This window comes from Oncorhynchus keta, chromosome 13, assembly GCF_023373465.1.
Source record: "Oncorhynchus keta strain PuntledgeMale-10-30-2019 chromosome 13, Oket_V2, whole genome shotgun sequence".
Classification (NCBI taxonomy): Eukaryota; Metazoa; Chordata; class Actinopteri; order Salmoniformes; family Salmonidae; genus Oncorhynchus; species Oncorhynchus keta.
Window position 1 is genome coordinate 27,169,834 of NC_068433.1, and position 18,754 is coordinate 27,188,587.

Sequence of the window (18,754 nt, forward strand, 5' to 3'; positions counted from 1 at the left end):
GCACATGACAAGACAACATTCTCTGCTCATTTAGCTGGTAAGAGGGCTACTTAAGGCATGTGTCAAACACTTCCCATCCCATTAGGCTGATCTGCAGTACAGTCAATTGTTCTATATTCTATACAATACAAATGGAGGATGTTTGGAACACTTACACTTACTGCACTTGCACTTACTGCACAAATATGTAAAGACGTTTAAGGAACAGTGTTGATCTGGAATAGAGTGAGAGCTGTATCAGTTTTACTGTGTGTGTCTGAGGACTACAGTGAGTCAACTACTACCTACTACAGTATAACAAACAGGCAGTGATAGAGCTCATGTCCATGTAAATGGCAATCTATTCCACTTTCAGACTTAATCTGCTTATTTTCTCTCTCCTAGGCTGTGAGTTGCTGCGGCTCACCCGCCCGACCGGCCCCCAGGGCCCTTGGTGGGATTTCTTCGACTGACAGTGACCCTGCCAGGCCTGACTGTGGACCCAGCAATGGGGGGGGGGGGAGCGGAGCGTCTCTCTCCCCTCCTGACCTTGCTGGCATGTCCTGCCCACTGGGGGACAGGGGAAGGGGAAGTGGTGGGTCGTGACCCCTGCGGTGTGTGGCGGCGGTCCACAGATGCTAACGTGGCCTGACGAGGGACTATTGGAAACATATTCTCCAGGCCTGTGCCACTTACTGCTGCCTCCCATGACCTGATGCAGCTGAAAAGGAGTGGATGACCTTTTCCTGATGCAACATGGGATCACTGTTTACTCACCCTGGGCCCAGCCTTCAGGGTGGGAGAGAGGACAGAGGCTTACTTAGACCAGAGTGGTACGGACACATTGGGCTCTCTCAGAACAAACTGTCTCCCTGGACTCTCTCTCTACCTCTGTTGTATTAGATAACTTTTAATCTAATACTGACCACAGTTGTGAGGAGTGGAGAGAACCAGTTTATTAGCCACCAACCACAAAATCAAAGTATAGGAAATAAACTGTTTTAGCTACACTATACTACCAAGTGTATTGAATCCGTCAGTAGTCTGGAGAAAATCAGACATAATGCATTTGATGTGTCTATGCTTGAAATCCTTTTCATATTCAGAGTTGTCTAGTACAGGACATATACATTCTGTCCTACTTGTATTTGAGGGAATGTCCTTTCTATAGCCTACATGTATGGTCATTTGTACTTTTGTTTATTTGTTTAAAGGTTAGTCTGTTTTCATGTGAGGACAAGGAAGCTCTTCGTCAAAGGGGAGGGATGCTCTGTGGGATGAACCACAGCCCTGTATTCTCCCATCTGGAGACTGTAAATCAGTCTTCAACTCCACACACAGACAGATTTACACTGCTTCAGCTTGTGTTTCCAGGCTCGGGAGCAAAAAATGTAAACTTTTTGAAGCAATTTATCACAGGAATCACGTAATTTCAAAGACCAGAATGATAACCTTTTAGAAAGAGGAATTGGAGGCTGTGTGTTCTAGATTTATCTTCATTATAAACTATACTCCTGATGCATGTGTATTCCATAACTCCTAGCTGTTGTTTTAACTAACTCCTGTTGCGTAAGACAATCCTATCATCTGGTGACACCTACTGTAGGCGTTGTCGGTTTGTTGTCGGTTTGTTGACGGTTCACACTCTTTCATAGTCCTCCTCGTCTGTAATGTATCTACGTCTCTCCTCATCTGTTGTCGTGCCCAAGGCAATTGCCTGGAACATTTGCAGGTGTTGCAACCAGCAGAACAGGCCTCTCCATTATTCTACAGAGACTCTCCTCACCACTCTCCTCCACATGTTTGATGGAAGATGTAAGTGGTCCCCCTTCGAGTTGGTCCACGACTGTTTTTCTTTCTATTCCCTGGCTAAAGTTCTAGGTCATGACTTAATGGTCCTCAGTGCTCCATGCGCTGGGTCAGGACCTGAGTGTGGTGGTTTGTAGATTGACCCGTGGCGGCAGGGGAACAGACATCTAACATGCAGGTTAAGTGACAGGGAGTGCACAATAAGGTCAGCATCAACGTGTCACCCTTCCAGACCTCTCAGGAGGTAAAGCGCCAGAACAGACACATTTCAACTGTTTGCAGATGTGTCCGGCTCAATATTTCACTGACAAACAACAGGCACGTGCTGCGCTTGATAGAGCAACCGGTCACTTCTAATCTACCTCTCACAACCAGGGAGTTCACAACACTCCTCAGTGGAAGTTTGTACTGCATGGAATGTAGAATAGTTGTCATTGTAATTGGTAGGCCTATCGTCTGCTAAGGGAAAGGGTAGACGTATAGAGATTGTTGTATCTATATACTGTGGTAGTTGTAGTAAATTGTAACATTTAACCATGCTACTTCTGCATATACTAGTTATCAAACAGAACATTCCTTTACAATTTTTGTGAAACACAAATATATAATTTTTCTGCCGTAGCCTCTGAGTATCATTGTATCCACCGCTCGTGAGCTCTACCAGGCACAAAGTCTGTTCTGAATAATTTCTCTATCATGTAGATGACAACACAATGAAAGAGGGCTTGATTCCAGGGTGGAAACTCTCACCTGTCCCCCCTCCTCTCCTCACTCCTCTCCCCCTTATTTCCCCTTTCTCTGCCCCCTCCACTCCCCTTCCTTTTCCCCTTCTCTGCCCCCTCCTCTCCCTGCAATTATCTCCAACAAGTAATTCTACCTGACCTAAAGTAGCCGTTGAAATGGGTTTGAAGGTCCAGGAATCTGAGCTTGCTCTTCTTAGCCAGGGAGGTGGCAGATCTTCGCCGGGCCATTACAACGTGTCACTCCAGACTGTCAGGGCTTGGCCTCCCCAGGCACCGTCAAACTACGCCGCGCCCTCAGATGTCTGAGAGGTGTTGGAGGAGAGTAGGGCCCTGCCTGACAAAATAATACAATGCCTGGGCTCTGAGTGAAAGTAGGAGGAGAGGCCATCCAATCTCGTACTAGTCCCTGCCTATGAATGGCACAATTGCAAGCACAATAGCATGCTCTCACTTACACACACACACACACACACACACACACACACACACACACACACACACACACACACACACACACACACACACACACACACACACACACACACACACACACACACACACACACACACACACGCACACGCACACACACACACACACACACACACACACACACACACACACACACACGCACACGCACACACACACACACACACACACACACACACACACGCGCACACACACACACGCACACACACACGCACACGCACACACACACACAGAGGCCAAACTGTTTCCCTGGGCTGGTGAACGCATTAGATAGAGTATTGACAAAAAAAAATTCTGGAGCAGCTTCGGTGCACTTTAGATAGTGAGGCCTGCAATCTGGAAAGAGCAGCAGGAGGGTAGAGAGAGAAGAAAGAAGGTTGGGTGGGGAGGAGGAGGAGGAGGAGTTAGCCTGAACACTCAAAGGTGAGTCTGTCAATGCAACGTGAAAAAAACTGTCAATATAAAGTATATATACAGTGCCTTCGGAAAGCATTCAGACCCCTTGACTTTTTCCACATTTTGATAGGTTACAACCTTATTCTAAAATCGATTAAAGTGTATTTTTTCTTCATCAATCTACACATGATACCCCACAATGACAAAGCAAAAACATTTAAAAAAAAATAATAATAATAAAATATCACATTTACATAAGTATTCAGACCCTTTACTCAGTACTTTGTTGACGCACCTTTGGCAGCGAATACAGCCTTGAGTCTTCTTGGGTGTGACACTACAAAGTTGGCACACCTGTATTTGGGGAGTTTCTCACATTCTTCTCTGCAGAGCCTCTCAAACTCTGTCAGGTTGGATGGGAAGTGTTGCTGCACAGCTATTTTCAGGTCTCTCCAGAGATGTTCGGCTTTGTCTGGGCCACTCAAGGACATTCAGAGACTTGTCCCGAAGCCAATCCTGTGTTGTCATGGTTGTGTGCTTTGGGTCATTATCCTTTTGGAAGGTGAACCTTTGTCCCAGTCTGAGGTCTTCTGTACTTTGCTCTGTTCAGCTTTGCCTTTATCCTGACTAGTCTCCCAGTCCCTGTCGCTGAAAAACATCCCCACAGCATGATGCTGCCACCACCATGCTTCACCGTAGGAATGGTGACAGGTTTCCTCCAGACGTGGCACTTGGCATTCAGGTTAAATAGTTAAATCTTGGTTTCATCAGACCAGAGAATCTTGTTTCTCATGGTCTGAGAGTCTTTAGGTGCCTTTTGGTAAACTCCAAGCTGGCTATCATATGCCTTTTACTGAGGAGTGGCTTCCGTCTGGCCACTCTACCATAAAGGCCTGATTGGTGGAGTGCTGCAGAGATGGTTGTCCTTCTGAAAGGTTCTCCCATCTTCACAGAGGAACTCTAGAGCTCTTTCAGAGTGACCATCAGGTTCCTGGTCACCTCCCTGACCAAGACCCTTCTCACCTGATTGCTCCGTTTGGCCAGGTGGCCAGCTCTAGGGAGAGTCTTGGTGGTTCTAAACTTCTTCCATTTAAGAATGATGGAGGCCACTGTGTTCTTGGGGACCTTCAATGCTGCAGACATGTTTTGGTACCCTTCCCCAGATTTGTGCCTCGACACAATCCTGACAATTCCTTTGACCTCATGGCATGGTTTTTGCACTGACATCCACTGTCAACTGTGGGACCTTATATAGACAGGTGTGTGCCTTTCCAAATCATGTCCAATCAATTGAATTACCACAGGAGGACTCCATGCAAGTTGTGTCTAAAAACCTGTTTTCGCTTTGTCATTCTGGGGTATTATGTGTAGATTGCTGAGGATTTATTTTAATTTCATCTATTTTAGAATAAGGTTGTAACATAACAACATGTGGAAAAAGTCAAGGGGTCTAAATACCTTCTGAAGGCACTGTAAATTGTATTTGTATAACATTTTTTACCTCCACCGACATCACGTCTTATCTTGCCCGATTTCTATGTGATTGTGTACACTTATTGATTGACAACTGGCTCCAGAGCCACTCAGGCCTCTTAAAATACCAGGCCAGGGCTTCAGGTTTCAGCCACAGGCCTCAGGCCCCCCTATTGTCTGTCTCCCCGGCTGGCTCCAGCATGGCCCACCTCTCCATTCACTTTCACTGCATTGTGTTGCTCCTCCAGCACCTAGCCAGCCCTGCCACTCCTACCTCCTACAGGCCCCAGCATGGTGGGGCTCACAGTGTCATCCTGACAGGAACATGGCTGCCTAAACATACTGGTAGGCGAGGCTCTCATCATGCTAGCCATTCTCAAGCGTCTTCCCTCTCTCCATGCTCTTTGGTCTTCGCTATCACTCGTGGTGTTTGCATTCTCTCCCAGTCATTATCGTTTCACCTTTTAAACATGTTTCTCTGCTGTTATATTTGTGTAGGGTAGAGTTGTTATCACGCTAGATGTGTGAAAGGCCAACATTATGTTACTTATCGCTCCAATACAACAATCCAAATCCTGTTTGTTTGTATTATAGATATACATGTTTTGTTAGCGGCTGTTTCATTTTTGTAAATTAATGTGCTACAAATGTTTTATACATCTTCAAATATTTGTTTTTCTAACATCTTTGAGAAAATGGAACAGCAAAAGTGAGCAATCGATCTAAAATGGTTGACCCATGTCAGACCATCATACTGTATGTCCTTCCCCTGAGGAAATGCCCTAAGCCCCCAGCTAGCACATAATGTTCTGAGAACCATGTTTCTTAGATCTTGGTGCAGGAAGGGTGCCAGATAGTTGCTTGACTTTGGAACATTCTCAGCATATTTTGGTGGTATTTAATAACTTAAATAATTAATTTTGGTGGTATTTAATTACTTTAAAGTTCCAATGCAGCTGTTTTTATCTCAATATCAAATATTTCTGGGTAACAATTAAATTCCTTACTTTGATAGTTTTTCCAAAGAAATTTGTAAAAAATTCAACCAAATTAGCTTCTAATAAAAAATGTGCATTTCTCAAGCAAGAACTATCGCTAGGACTGTCTGTGAGTGGTCTGAATGTGTTGTTGTCACCAGGCAGGCCAAAACACCATCACACCAAAACAGACTGAAATTTTAAGTATTTTCAAACAGCTCTTACACTAAAAGGGCATTATCATAATTTTCACAATTTCACAGTATTATTTCAACCTCATAGTGTGTAAATATTGAATCATCCTGATTGCTGATTGGTTAAAACCACATTTCAGTCATTCCAGCTATTCAACAAGTTACCACCTGCTAAATATATGATGTTAAAATGCCTATTTACTCTGTTCCATCTGAATGCTCAATCCACAGGTACATCACACCAGCCAGGCAATTTATAAACTTGACCTCAACTATATAAAGCATCTAGACATTTGTATAAACCTTGCTGTCTGTCTCTCCGACATTTGCAACATTGTTTCAATATTCAAATTCGATCTCCAGCTGTCGCATTGTAATGAATGAGTCTGGAGTCTGGATAAGACATACAGGCAGGCAGCTTTTCTCAGTCAGTTGAAATCAAGAATCAGCATATTTGTTATGGATATATACAAAGAAATGTCAATAGAAAACAGGTAAAACTGAATGCGTTTGCTGTTTTTCCAGTTTCAGTTTGAAGTGATTGTGTCACGTCCTGACCTTAGTTCCTTTTTTATGTCTCTAGTTCAGTTTGGTGCCAGGTCCAGTGCCATGCGAGGGTGGGCTTCCAGCCAGGGCTTATTGTGCCGGCCCAGCATGTTTGGTCTCCGGTACGTAGTTTCGGCCCAGGGTATGCGCTCCGCCTTAGCCGGGCGAATGTGGGCATTGCGCCTAAGGGAGAGGTGTGAGTGGTATACACCAGATCTCCAGTGCTCACCCACTGCCCGGTTCAACCTGTGCCTGCACTCTGGAGGGGCCAGGCTAAAGTGGTCATCCAGTGCTCCAGTGCTCCCCCACAGCCCGGTCCATCCGGTGCCTCCTCCACGCACCAGGCCTCCTGTAGGTCTCCCCAGCCTGGTGGGTCCTGTGGCAGCCCCACGCACCAGGCTGTCTCTCCGTCTCCTCCCTCCAGATTCTCCCGCCTGTCCTGCGCTTCCAGAGTCTCTCTCCTGTCCGGAGTTGCCAGAGTGTCTCTAGTTTAGTTTGGTCAGGGCGTGAGTTGGGGTGGGCATTCTATGTTTTCTGTTTCGTATCTGTACCAGACAGAACTGTTTCGGTTCCGTTCCTTCACGTTGTTGTTTGGAACGACCAGCCAGCTTGGGTAGCAACCTAAACATTTAGTTGGGAGGATGAATCTTGTGGAAGGATGAAATAGTATGAATAAATTCATAAAAATAAATGTTTTAATGAAAATATGTCAATTCTTATTTGAATATGTTGAATAAAAGTCATTGAATAAAAGTCATAATGCCCTCGAAGCCATTGGGCATTATCACTTCATCTCGGGACAAACAACACTGTGCCAATATATCTTCCAAACACTGGCTTCTCAGGCATTATCACTTAGCCCTTGTGTAGTCTTAACATTCTGTATACTCCCCTTGTCCTAAGGGTCAAAAATGACCCGCCTTCACTAAACCCCTAAAATAAAGCAGCTTTATTACATTTTAAACCCAAAATATATTTTGCATGAAGAAACAACTTGTCATTCATCACAAACTGTGAATATCTGGTTTTCCCTCTTCACAATGCAGAAAGACATCTAATCAGTATTACAACACACCTGTCATAATTGAGTTTTATTATTATTATTATTGTTATTGATAATGGTACTACAGAGGTGTAAACATGATTTTTTTTTAGCAAGAGATAGCACTTGTATAGCTGAAGAAAGTAGCAGAAATGTGCAGAAAGTAGTTTCAATGCATTTTATTGAAGGGAGACAATAACAGTCTTGAACTTGTTTGGTAACATGGTGATACATTGTTATATACTGTACAATGAGGAATTCAACTACAAAATACTAGTCTTCTCCCATTTTTTGAACCATTGCCCCCAACCACAAGGTATATAAACAACAACAATAAATAAGAATCAAATAATATAAAAGATACTAAACAAAAATGTGAAGAATATAAATTAATCAACTCTAATTAGCACATGTCGGACAGTATGCAAGTGTGTGTGCATGGACTTTGTAGATGTATTTCTCACATGTGCAGCACATAGTATTTGTTTTACAGTCCTTCTTAGGGGGCAGAATTGGCATCTCCTCCACTTGCCTGCCCAGCCACAGCCTCAGGTGGATCAGGACAAGATTCAGCCCCCTGAACAGCTGACACAAGCGCTGCAGAGGCTGCTGTTCCGCTTATCAGGCATCTAGGTAGGCTTGATCTTGTTCCAAATCACCAAGGCGTTGTATGAAGATACATCAATGATGTTATGGAAGATGACCAGTGGCTAGCGTGCAGTGATCCTCCTACAGCTGTAAGTTCAACCACCTTGTCCAGGTTGTCCATACCCCCTTTGTTGTGGTTGTATTCCAGGATGATGGCTTGCTTCTTGTCCTCACGATCACTGATCTCAGCCGTTTTGTGCAGTCTGCTCAGGAGGACCACATTCTTGTTCCTCTTTGGGAGGTAAGAAACTAGAGTGGTGGTGGGGGTGAAGGCAAACTTTGATGAGAAGGCCTCTCTCACCCTTGTTGCGAGGAGTGCAGGGGGAGCTCAGGCTTGTTCTTTCTAATTGTGCCAACCATGGTGATCTTCCTCTTCAGGAGCTGCTGGCTCCAATCAGTGTCTTTGTGGTTTTTGTGGTGTGTATGATTTACATTTTTACATTTATATTTAAGTCATTTAGCAGACGCTCTTATCCAGAGCGACTTACAAATTAGGGCCAGAGTTGATATATCCAGATGACATGATTTTAAAACAACTCCTGGAAAAACTCCTGGTCTTGGGGAAGATGAAACCACTACCAAACTTGATCCCCTTCACATTTTCTCACAAACGAATGAGCTATCAATGCACAACGTTACGTTAGTCGGCTAGCTAGACTCACTGAAAAACAGTCTCTTTCCATGCAATACAGCATGTCAGATTGATAATGTTTGTGTGTTTGCTTGTGTTTGTCGGGAGTGATGTGCTATGATGTGCTATCACTAGGGATGCACGATATATCGGTGAACATATCCGAATCGGCCGATATTAGCTAAAACAGCCAACATCAGTATCGGCCCGATGTCTAGTTTAACGGCAATGTTAAAAACCGATGTCAACGCTACCGTGCATACCTATATAACATAGGCTCATGACGTAATGACGCCATATAAAACTTTGCGCTACACGTGCAACACAGCATTCCTAACCTAGCCCACACAATGTCTGCTGTGTGGATCGAGCAGTCAACAAGTCGAGCAGTCATTTGAAAGAGTAAGAACATTTCAACTCAAAGGCAAAATCCATTAAAGCCAAGATAATGGAGTTCATTGCCCTTGACAATGAACTGTTCTCTGTCGTGGGTGATGTTGGCTTTTGTCCACTGGCCAAGCATCAGTACACACTACCAAGTGTGCCATTTTTCAGATGTTGCCCTAGCGGAGTTGCACAGTAATAGCGTCACTGCTATTAGCTTCACGACATACATACAACGGAACACCGTGACGGTTGCACTGTCAAAGGTGTACTAAAATGTCTGCAAACAAGCAAACACCAGCCACGAACGATGTGTTTACAATACCGCGTTGGTAATAAAGCATCATTTGTTCGATCGCAACTTCTGGGGTAGCTAGCTTTAGCTTGGTACCTAGCTAGTATCAATACAACCAGCCTGAAAACAATGGCCAGTAGAAACTGCAGTCATTTTCATTATTCTTAGCAAGGATTTAGGAATCCTTGTGAGTAAGTATTAGCGAGGTTGCCACTTGTTGTTCGCCTATTGAAATTGAACTTCAGTTCATTAAAATAAATAGCTAGCCAGCTACTTAACCCTGTTGCCCAAAGCTAACGTTATAAGCAGCCAGCTAGCTTCATCTGGCTAGTGAGGCTCGACCGGACTGGGTTATGTGTTGTGAAGCTAGCCACAATAAGGATAAGGCACAAGAGTGGAATTTTCCACTATTGTGCCTAAAAATGAAGGCAAACCGCAAATTAAGACAGTGATGCAAATGAAAATAAATAGTAGAATTATGCCATACTTTTATTTTGATGGCTAACCGCAAAGTCCGCTATTGTGGCGAATCCTTATTGTGGCTAGCTTCACATAGATGGGTCCGAACACCATTAATCAAATAAGAACTGTCTTATAAATTAGGGTTATTTTAGAGGATGACACTAGCTATATAGTTAGCCAGCTGAAACAAATGTTGTTTTGCTATGTTTTGGGGGAATAACATTGTTTGCATCCATTTTTTTATGACGAGCACTGTAGGTGAGCGAGACAACTTTACCAGCATCATAGTATACATATCAATGAATCCTTGTGACATATGACATTCGAGTGACAGTGTAATCAATGTGTAATAACTACGTAAAACATTTATGAGCGCGTTAAATTATTATGTGACGTGCAGTCATATTCAGTAGTGTTATTTGACGTGTATCTTTTTTGACACACAAAGACCCAAACGTCGTTCCATAGAAATCCTGGTTGAGAATGAAACGACTGAACAAATGAACAACGAAACAACACAGCAAGTAACTATAGGTATCGGGTTTTTTTTGGCAAGGAAAATATCTGATATCAGTATTGGCCAAAAATGTCATATCTGTGCATCACTAGTTATCACTTGTGCTAAATAAATATTGTAAGAAAGTGGAGAGAGCGTCTTGAGCTTTGTGCAGCAGCACTCCAATATGAAGTAAAGAGAAATTGTGAGAGAATTTACAAATCATGAGGCAAATAGGGGTAAAAACAGCACTTTGCCCCTATTTTTAACTATTTGCGTCTATATATTTTATTAAACTAAATCAAAAGTGGTGTGACGATTAGTCAATGGGAATTATCAATATACTGTCACATTCTGACCTTTATTTCCTTTGTTTTGTCATTATTTAGTATGGTCAGGGCGTGAGTTGGGTGGGCAGTCTATGTTTGTTTTTCTATGTTTTGGGGTATTTCTATGTTTCGGCCTAGTATGGTTCTCAATCAGAGGCAGGTGTCATTAGTTGTCTCTGATTGAGAATCATACTTAGGTAGCCTGGGTTTCACTGTGTGTTTGTGGGTGATTGTTCCTGTCTCTGTCTTTGCACCAGATAGGACTGTTTTGGGTTTCAACATGTCTTGTTTTTGTTGGTTTGTTCATGTGAAGTGAGTTATTAAAACATGAATCAAAACAACCACGCTGCGCTTTGGTCCGCCTCTCCGTCAATGGAAGAACTCCCTTACATATACTCTTAGGAAAAATACAGATTTTTAGGGCAATATTGGTAGAAATGTTACAGGTGGGGAAGTTCAAGAACAAACACAACAATATTATTGGTGTATACATTTTAAACCCTATAGAGCTCAAACCAGTACTGTCATGATCCTGAATTTTTGCGAAAGAATGGGTAATAGCAAAATTGTATTGTACTGGGAAAGGTGGGTTAATCTGTGGACATTGGAGGGTTGGAGTTAAGATCAGAAGGAATGGTGGATTGTCCGCTGATGGTGAAAATCCAGCATTTACAGAAAGAGGAAATTAGGAATATAACCTACCTCATTCCCATACTGAATACATTCATTTATTGGTAAATATTATTCGCTACCTCCTCATGCCTTTTGCACACTTGTATATAGACTCATTCCCATACTGTACTGTTTTTTATTTATGTGTAACTTTACACATGTACCGTACAGAACATGTGAGATAAAATAGCTGTAAGTAGCAGTAGAAGTACTGTTCTCTGTTAGTTTACTCCAACTAGGGGAGGGGTGGTATGGTTCGGGAATAAATAAATAAAATGAGGGGGATTGGAAATTATGCTAAATGTTTAATTGACAGAACCCAAAACCATCTGGAATATTGAAGCTGACTAACAGTGAAATGCTTACTTTACATATAGGTATGGGCAAAGTGACTAAGCAACAGGATAGAATATACACAGTAGCAGCAATGTACGTGATGAATCAAACGAGTTAGTGCAAAAAGGGTCAGTACAGATAGTCCGGGTAGCTGGTTAACTATTTAGCAGTCCTATGGCTTGGAAGCAGAAGCTGTCCAGGGTCCTGTTGGTTCCAGACTTGGTGCATTGGTACCGCTTGCCATGCAGCAGCAGAGAGAACAGAGCTGGGGACTAAGCACGCACCCCTGAGGGGCGCCTGTGTTGAGGGTCAGCATGGCGGATGTGTTGTTGCCTACCCTCACTACCTGGGGCGGCCCGTCAGGACGTGCAGGATCCAGTTACAGAGGGAGGTGTTCAGTCCCAGGGTCCAGAGCGTCGTGATGAGCTTGGAGGGGTAGAACGATGAGCTGTTCAACATCATATTCATTCTACACATTAACATCAATAAGCTCTAAATTCTGTTCTCAAAACATAAAGAAAACTTTTTATAAATAACAAGTACACTTAAGTAGAGTTCAAAAAACTTTCTGTGAATGTTATTTAAAAACATATACATCCCGTTTTCAGCGTCAACAAAACTCTCTCTATCCTCTATCTTGTTAAAGATGCTGTCCGAGATCTTAAGCATGTAACATATCATATGAATTGCAATTTTATTTACTTTAAAATGTTTGTAGGATGCAACAATTCATGCAAAATGGATGACGTAGTACACAATTGTGGACCATTTTTGGGGACCCGTTTTGGCTTGTGAGTACAACTTTCTAAACTACTGGCTGAAATGATACTAAAGCTCTGAAGCATCACTTTAAGTCTGTTCAGGTGTGTTGGCCACGCCTACTAATTGGCAAACCTGATCTTAAAGGGTGCTTGTTTCCTTTGTTTCCCTTGGTTTGTTTGAATAGACAAAAATGAACAGCTTTGTATGAGTAAAAAACATGCCATGCCATCTCTATCCTGTTGGCGCAGTGGACAAAGGACTCTATTCAATCCGTAGCCTTGAAGATCATCTTGTAGCTCCATTGACAATTAAAAGCGATGTTCCCATGGTCACGGAGACTGCATTCACTCTAAAAAAAAGGAGCTTCCTTGATACTTCAGCGATACAGTTTAAATCCAGCCCTATTCCAACTGTAATCCTGGCAGAAGGTAGCCTAGTGGCTAGAGCGTTGGACTAGTAACTGAGAGATTGTGAGATCAAATCCCTGAGCTAAAGTTAAAAGCTGTCATTCTACCCCTGAACAAGGCAGTTAACCCACTGTTCCTAGGCTGTTATTGAAAATAAAAATGTTTTCTTAACTGACTTGCCTCGTTAAAGAATTACAGGGTTAGAGAACAAAGGGTCTAATGTTAAAATCTCACTGATGCCATGTCACAATAAAAAAAGACTGTTTGCATGATCATTGAATTTCCATGTGTCACTGTATCTCTGCTTGGAGTTGAAAATAAAACCTTCCAGGAAAACTTTCAAGAAACCAGAGGAAACATTCTCAGTACCTCACTGCAACCTTAAAATAAACATTCCCAGAAGAGACTACATTTTCACTTCTGTTCACATAACGTTTAAAAAATGTTCTGTTTTAGTGGTCAGGAAACGTATGGCTTCTTTCCCACAACCAATGTGAAACCAAAAGCACATGTTCCCCCAACTTCCAAGGATCCAAATGTGCTCGCTACATCCCACCATCATGTTTCATCTAGAAAAGGCATGTAATGAAATTTGCCCTAAATCACAGACATCAGGCCAGGGGTTGAGAGGTTAAAAAGAGCATGAGGTCAGGCCCATATAACCTTCCCAGAGCAGAATGAAAAGGAAAGCCCACTTTTGTCCCTGCAGTCCCAAAGGTCGAGGGTTAGGATTAGGGTCAGGAGGTCAGTGTCACTGGGAAGCCAAGGCCTCTCTGGTCTTATTTATTATGGCAGCGAAATCGAAGGACCCCAAAAATTAGTGTTTTTTTTATGCCAGGGTTCAGGAGAGGGCAAGGCGACATTATTCGCTGCCCCGTAATTGGGGGAAAAGGAAGTCTGAGGCAGCGTACGCACACCTCAGGGGTCAGAGAACAACAACGGGCACCTGTGACCTGACGGTGGTGTGTGAGAGTGAGGGTGAGGTTGAAGGTGCGGCGGCGAGCAGGAAAAAAGCATTGAGTGGACAAATTGGATTCCTTGCCTGAGCATCTGCTTATACGTATTCATAAATATGACAGATGCTCTCATAGGCGGGGCGAGTAGATTTGTCTGTTAACAGAGTTAAGTGCTATTTGCTCACAATGCTATTATTCTAAATGGCATTATGTGGGATGCAGGCAGGGTTGGAAAGATGATGGTGTGGTGTGTGTGTGTGTGTGTGTGTGTGTGTGTGTGTGTGTGTGTGTGTGTGTGTGTGTGTGTGTGTGTGTGTGTGTGTGTGTGTGTGTGTGTGTGTGTGTGTGTGTGTGTGTGTGTGTGTGTGTGTGTGTGTGTGCGCATGCGTGCGTCTCTGAGGTAGTGGCTGCTGGTTTCAATATTGAATGGGTATTGATGTTTGGATGGAAACAGAGTTGATTGGGATGGATGACATTGCGGCCTGAGGTCTGAACAATAGCAAAGTAATAGGTTGAAAGCACTTTGGATTAAAACTGCATAAGGCCTTGTGTTGACTGTATGGACAGTAGTACTGTAGTGTCTGGAACAGAATCATAGGACTTATGGTTATGAGATCATCACAGTACGGTACGAGTAAGGGTACAGTAGTCTGTGAGACTCAAAATTAGGTCCCTAATAGATACAAACCTCCAAATGACTAGAAGGATCATGTCCTATTGTGGGGCCTAAATAGGTGAAAAATACCACAGATTGACTGTCCAGTTGTTAAGCTTCAGGGCTGAAAATCTGACATCTACAGTCCTAACTCAAGACAGGACTGTCTCCATTCTCTCCCGTCACCTCAGGCCCGGGGAGAGCCCTCTCTCTCCGCTTATCTCCAACACTGCCTCTATATGACTGCCCACCTCAAACAGCCATGGGTCCTCGCAGGCGTCACTCAGGCAATACCACGGGCCATCCATAAATCACTAGCCGGGCCCACAACACATCAATGAGTGGCATATCTAACATCTAAGCAAAGTTTAACGACTCTCATAAAGGTTCATGAGTATTCCTCTCCATGGAAAACGAGACTGTCTCTATGCTATCTGTCTCTAAAGATACTTATCAATGGCCCTTATCATACACATTGCAGGAGAGAGATATTGTCTGGAGCTGGCTGCTGTAATGGGGCTAATAATGACTCTGCTCCGGTCACCTAAATGATTGGACCCATGTACCCTATTGGACGAGATACTGAGCGCCATGATATCTGTATCTGTCTCGGTTCGATCTCTACCTAGAAATGCTTGTATCTATAGGGGGAAGTACTCTTTGATAAGAAACCAAACGAGGTGTGAATATTGTTTTTCAACATGGTGACCTCAATATAAGTCAAACGTTGTATGTGGGAGTCTGGTCCGATCGATCGTTGTATGAGGGATTCTGGTCAGATCGATCGTTGTATGTGGGACTCTGGTCAGGTCGATCGTTGTATGTGGGACTCTGGTCAGGTCGATCGTTGTATGTGGGACTCTGGTCAGGTCGATCGTTGTATGTGGGACTCTGGTCAGGTCGATCGTTGTATGTGGGATTCTGGTCAGGTCGATCGTTGTATGTGGGAGTCTGGTCAGATCGATCGTTGTATGTGGGACTCTGGTCAGGTCGATCGTTGTATGTGGGACTCTGGTCAGGTCGATCGTTGTATGTGGGACTCTGGTCAGGTCGATCGTTGTATGTGGGACTCTGGTCAGGTCGATCGTTGTATGTGGGACTCTGGTCAGATCGATCGTTGTATGTGGGACTCTGGTCAGGTCGATCGTTGTATGTGGGACTCTGGTCAGGTCGATCGTTGTATGTGGGACTCTGGTCAGGTCGATCGTTGTATGTGGGACTCTGGTCAGGTCGATCGTTGTATGTGGGAGTCTGGTCAGATCGATCGTTGTATGTGGGAGTCTGGTCCGATCGATCGTTGTATGAGGGATTCTGGTCAGATCGATCGTTGTATGTGGGACTCTGGTCAGGTCGATCGTTGTATGAGGGAGTCTGGTCAGATCGATCGTTGTATGTGGGACTCTGGTCAGATCGATCGTTGTATGAGGGAGTCTGGTCAAATCGATCGTTGTATGAGGGATTCTGGTCAGATCGATCGTTGTATGTGGGACTCTGGTCAGGTCGATCGTTGTATGTGGGACTCTGGTCAGGTCGATCGTTGTATGTGGGACTCTGGTCAGGTCGATCGTTGTATGTGGGAGTCTGGTCAGATCGATCGTTGTATGAGGGATTCTGGTCAGATCGATCGTTGTATGTGGGACTCTGGTCAGGTCGATCGTTGTATGAGGGAGTCTGGTCAGATCGATCGTTGTATGTGGGACTCTGGTCAGATCGATCGTTGTATGAGGGAGTCTGGTCAAATCGATCGTTGTATGAGGGAGTCTGGTCAAATCGATCGTTGTATGAGGGAGTCTGGTCAGATCGATCGTTGCATGTGGAAGTCTGGTCAAATCGATCGTTGTATGAGGGAGTCTGGTCAGATCGATCATTGTATGAGGGAGTCTGGTCAAATCGATCATTGTATGAGGGAGTCTGGTCAGATCGATCGTTGTATGTGGGAGTCTGGTCCGATCGATCGTTGTATGAGGGATTCTGGTCAGATCGATCGTTGTATGAGGGACTCTGGTCAGGTCGATCGTTGTATGTGGGAGTCTGGTCAGATCGATCATTGTATGAGGGAGTCTGGTCAAATCGATCGTTGTATGAGGGAGTCTGGTCAGATCGATCGTTGTATGAGGGAGTCTGGTCAGATCGATCGTTGTATGAGGGAGTCTGGTCAGATCGATCGTTGTATGAGGGAGTCTGGTCAGATCGATCGTTGTATGAGGGAGTCTGGTCAGATCGATCGTTGTATGAGGGAGTCTGGTCAGATCGATCGTTGTATGAGGGAGTCTGGTCAGATCGATCGTTGTATGTGGGAGTCTGGTCAGATCGATCGTTGTATGTGGGAGTCTGGTCAAATCGATCGTTGTATGTGGGAGTCTGGTCAGATCGATCGTTGTATGAGGGAGTCTGGTCAAATCGATCGTTGTATGAGGGAGTCTGGTCAGATCGATCGTTGTATGAGGGAGTCTGGTCAGATCGATCGTTGTATGAGGGAGTCTGGTCAGATCGATCGTTGTATGTGGGAGTCTGGTCAGATCGATCGTTGTATGAGGGAGTCTGGTCTTTGTTCACCACCACTCCCACTTTGCAAACACTTCAAATAGATAATAGAAAAGTGTTGAGTGTTTATGTGGCCCTTCCATCAGAGGAGTGCACTACTCCCCATTATAATGAGCTGTTGAGTGGAACTCTTCATCTGGTAAGACGGCTCTACTTACCACCTTTATCAACATGTCAATCTCTTTATAAGCATTAAAACATCACATTAAATAATTGAATAAAAATGTCCTTCCACCATCTTAATTCTGAAAGCTATTATGCAAATGCTTCCTTTGACAAATGTCACTGCTCATTTACTGTAAACAGCCAAGTCACAGATAGCTCGTAGTTGAGTATAAGTTATTGTATGGAGATAACAGATGTTACATCATCTCTAATCATTGGGCTTTGTTTTACTTTGAAAGACAGTGATCTGGGGAGCCACCTAACCTATTGTCTAGTCTTTATCCACCACTGTCATGCTTCCAGACGTTTTGGTCTCGAGGGTCCACAGGGTCCAGACGCTAAGCAGGTAAGCCTCCCTCAGGCCCTCTGCCTCCGGGTGGGGGGGATGGGGGGGCACGGGGAACTGGGACTACGGACTGGCGTCAGGCTAATTAGGCTGTCAACACTGAACAGCATGGTGTGATAAGAAGCAGACAGATGACAGGAGGTGTACGAGGCCAGCTGGAGACAGTCTTATCTACAGGGTGGAGCAAGGCAGCGACCGTCCAGCTTCCTCACGCAACACTCCCCCACCCCGAGGAGGGAGAGAGCAAGGGTGGGGAGGGGAGGAGGGAGCTGATCACCTGTGAGTCACCGCTCCTGCCCCCGAGATATACTCACAAACACACACATACACACAAACGCACACATACACACTCTCTCTCACACACACATACACACACATGCCCACATACGCACTCTCTCAAACACTCGCACACACAGACATGCTGGGTGTCAAAGGCTCCCTTTGTCACCATGAGGTCTCAGTGCCACCTTGTGTATGGAGTTGTTTCTCTACCTCCACTAGTGAAGAAATGTCTGTGTGGCTGTGTGTGTGTGTGTGTGTGTGTGTGTGTGTGTGTGTGTGTGTGTGTGTGTGTGTGTGTGTGTGTGTGTGTGTGTGTGTGTGTGTGTGTGTGTGTGTGTGTGTGTGTGTGTGTGGCTGTGCATGGGGTGTGTGTGTGTGTGTACACCTCTGTTGTTTTGCAGCAGTGTCACACCTCACCTGTCTCGAGTGCTGAATGGCCCTGAACTCCTGACACCAGCTGCATTTATGTTAAGATGGTTGATCTGAAAGATCATTATGATGTACAGAAAGAGGATGATATTGAGCTAATGATTGTGAACAAAAACCTCTTCAGTCATCTTGCATTGAGTTTCTTCTCAATAGTGAAAACACTAGAGCAAATACCTTGTCTGGTTAAACATTAAAAAACATTGGAGGGAATTTTATTTTACTAGACAAGTCAGTTGAGAACAAATTCTTATTTTCAATGTCGGCCTAGGAACAGTGGGTTAACTGCCTTGTTCAGAGGCAGAACAACAGA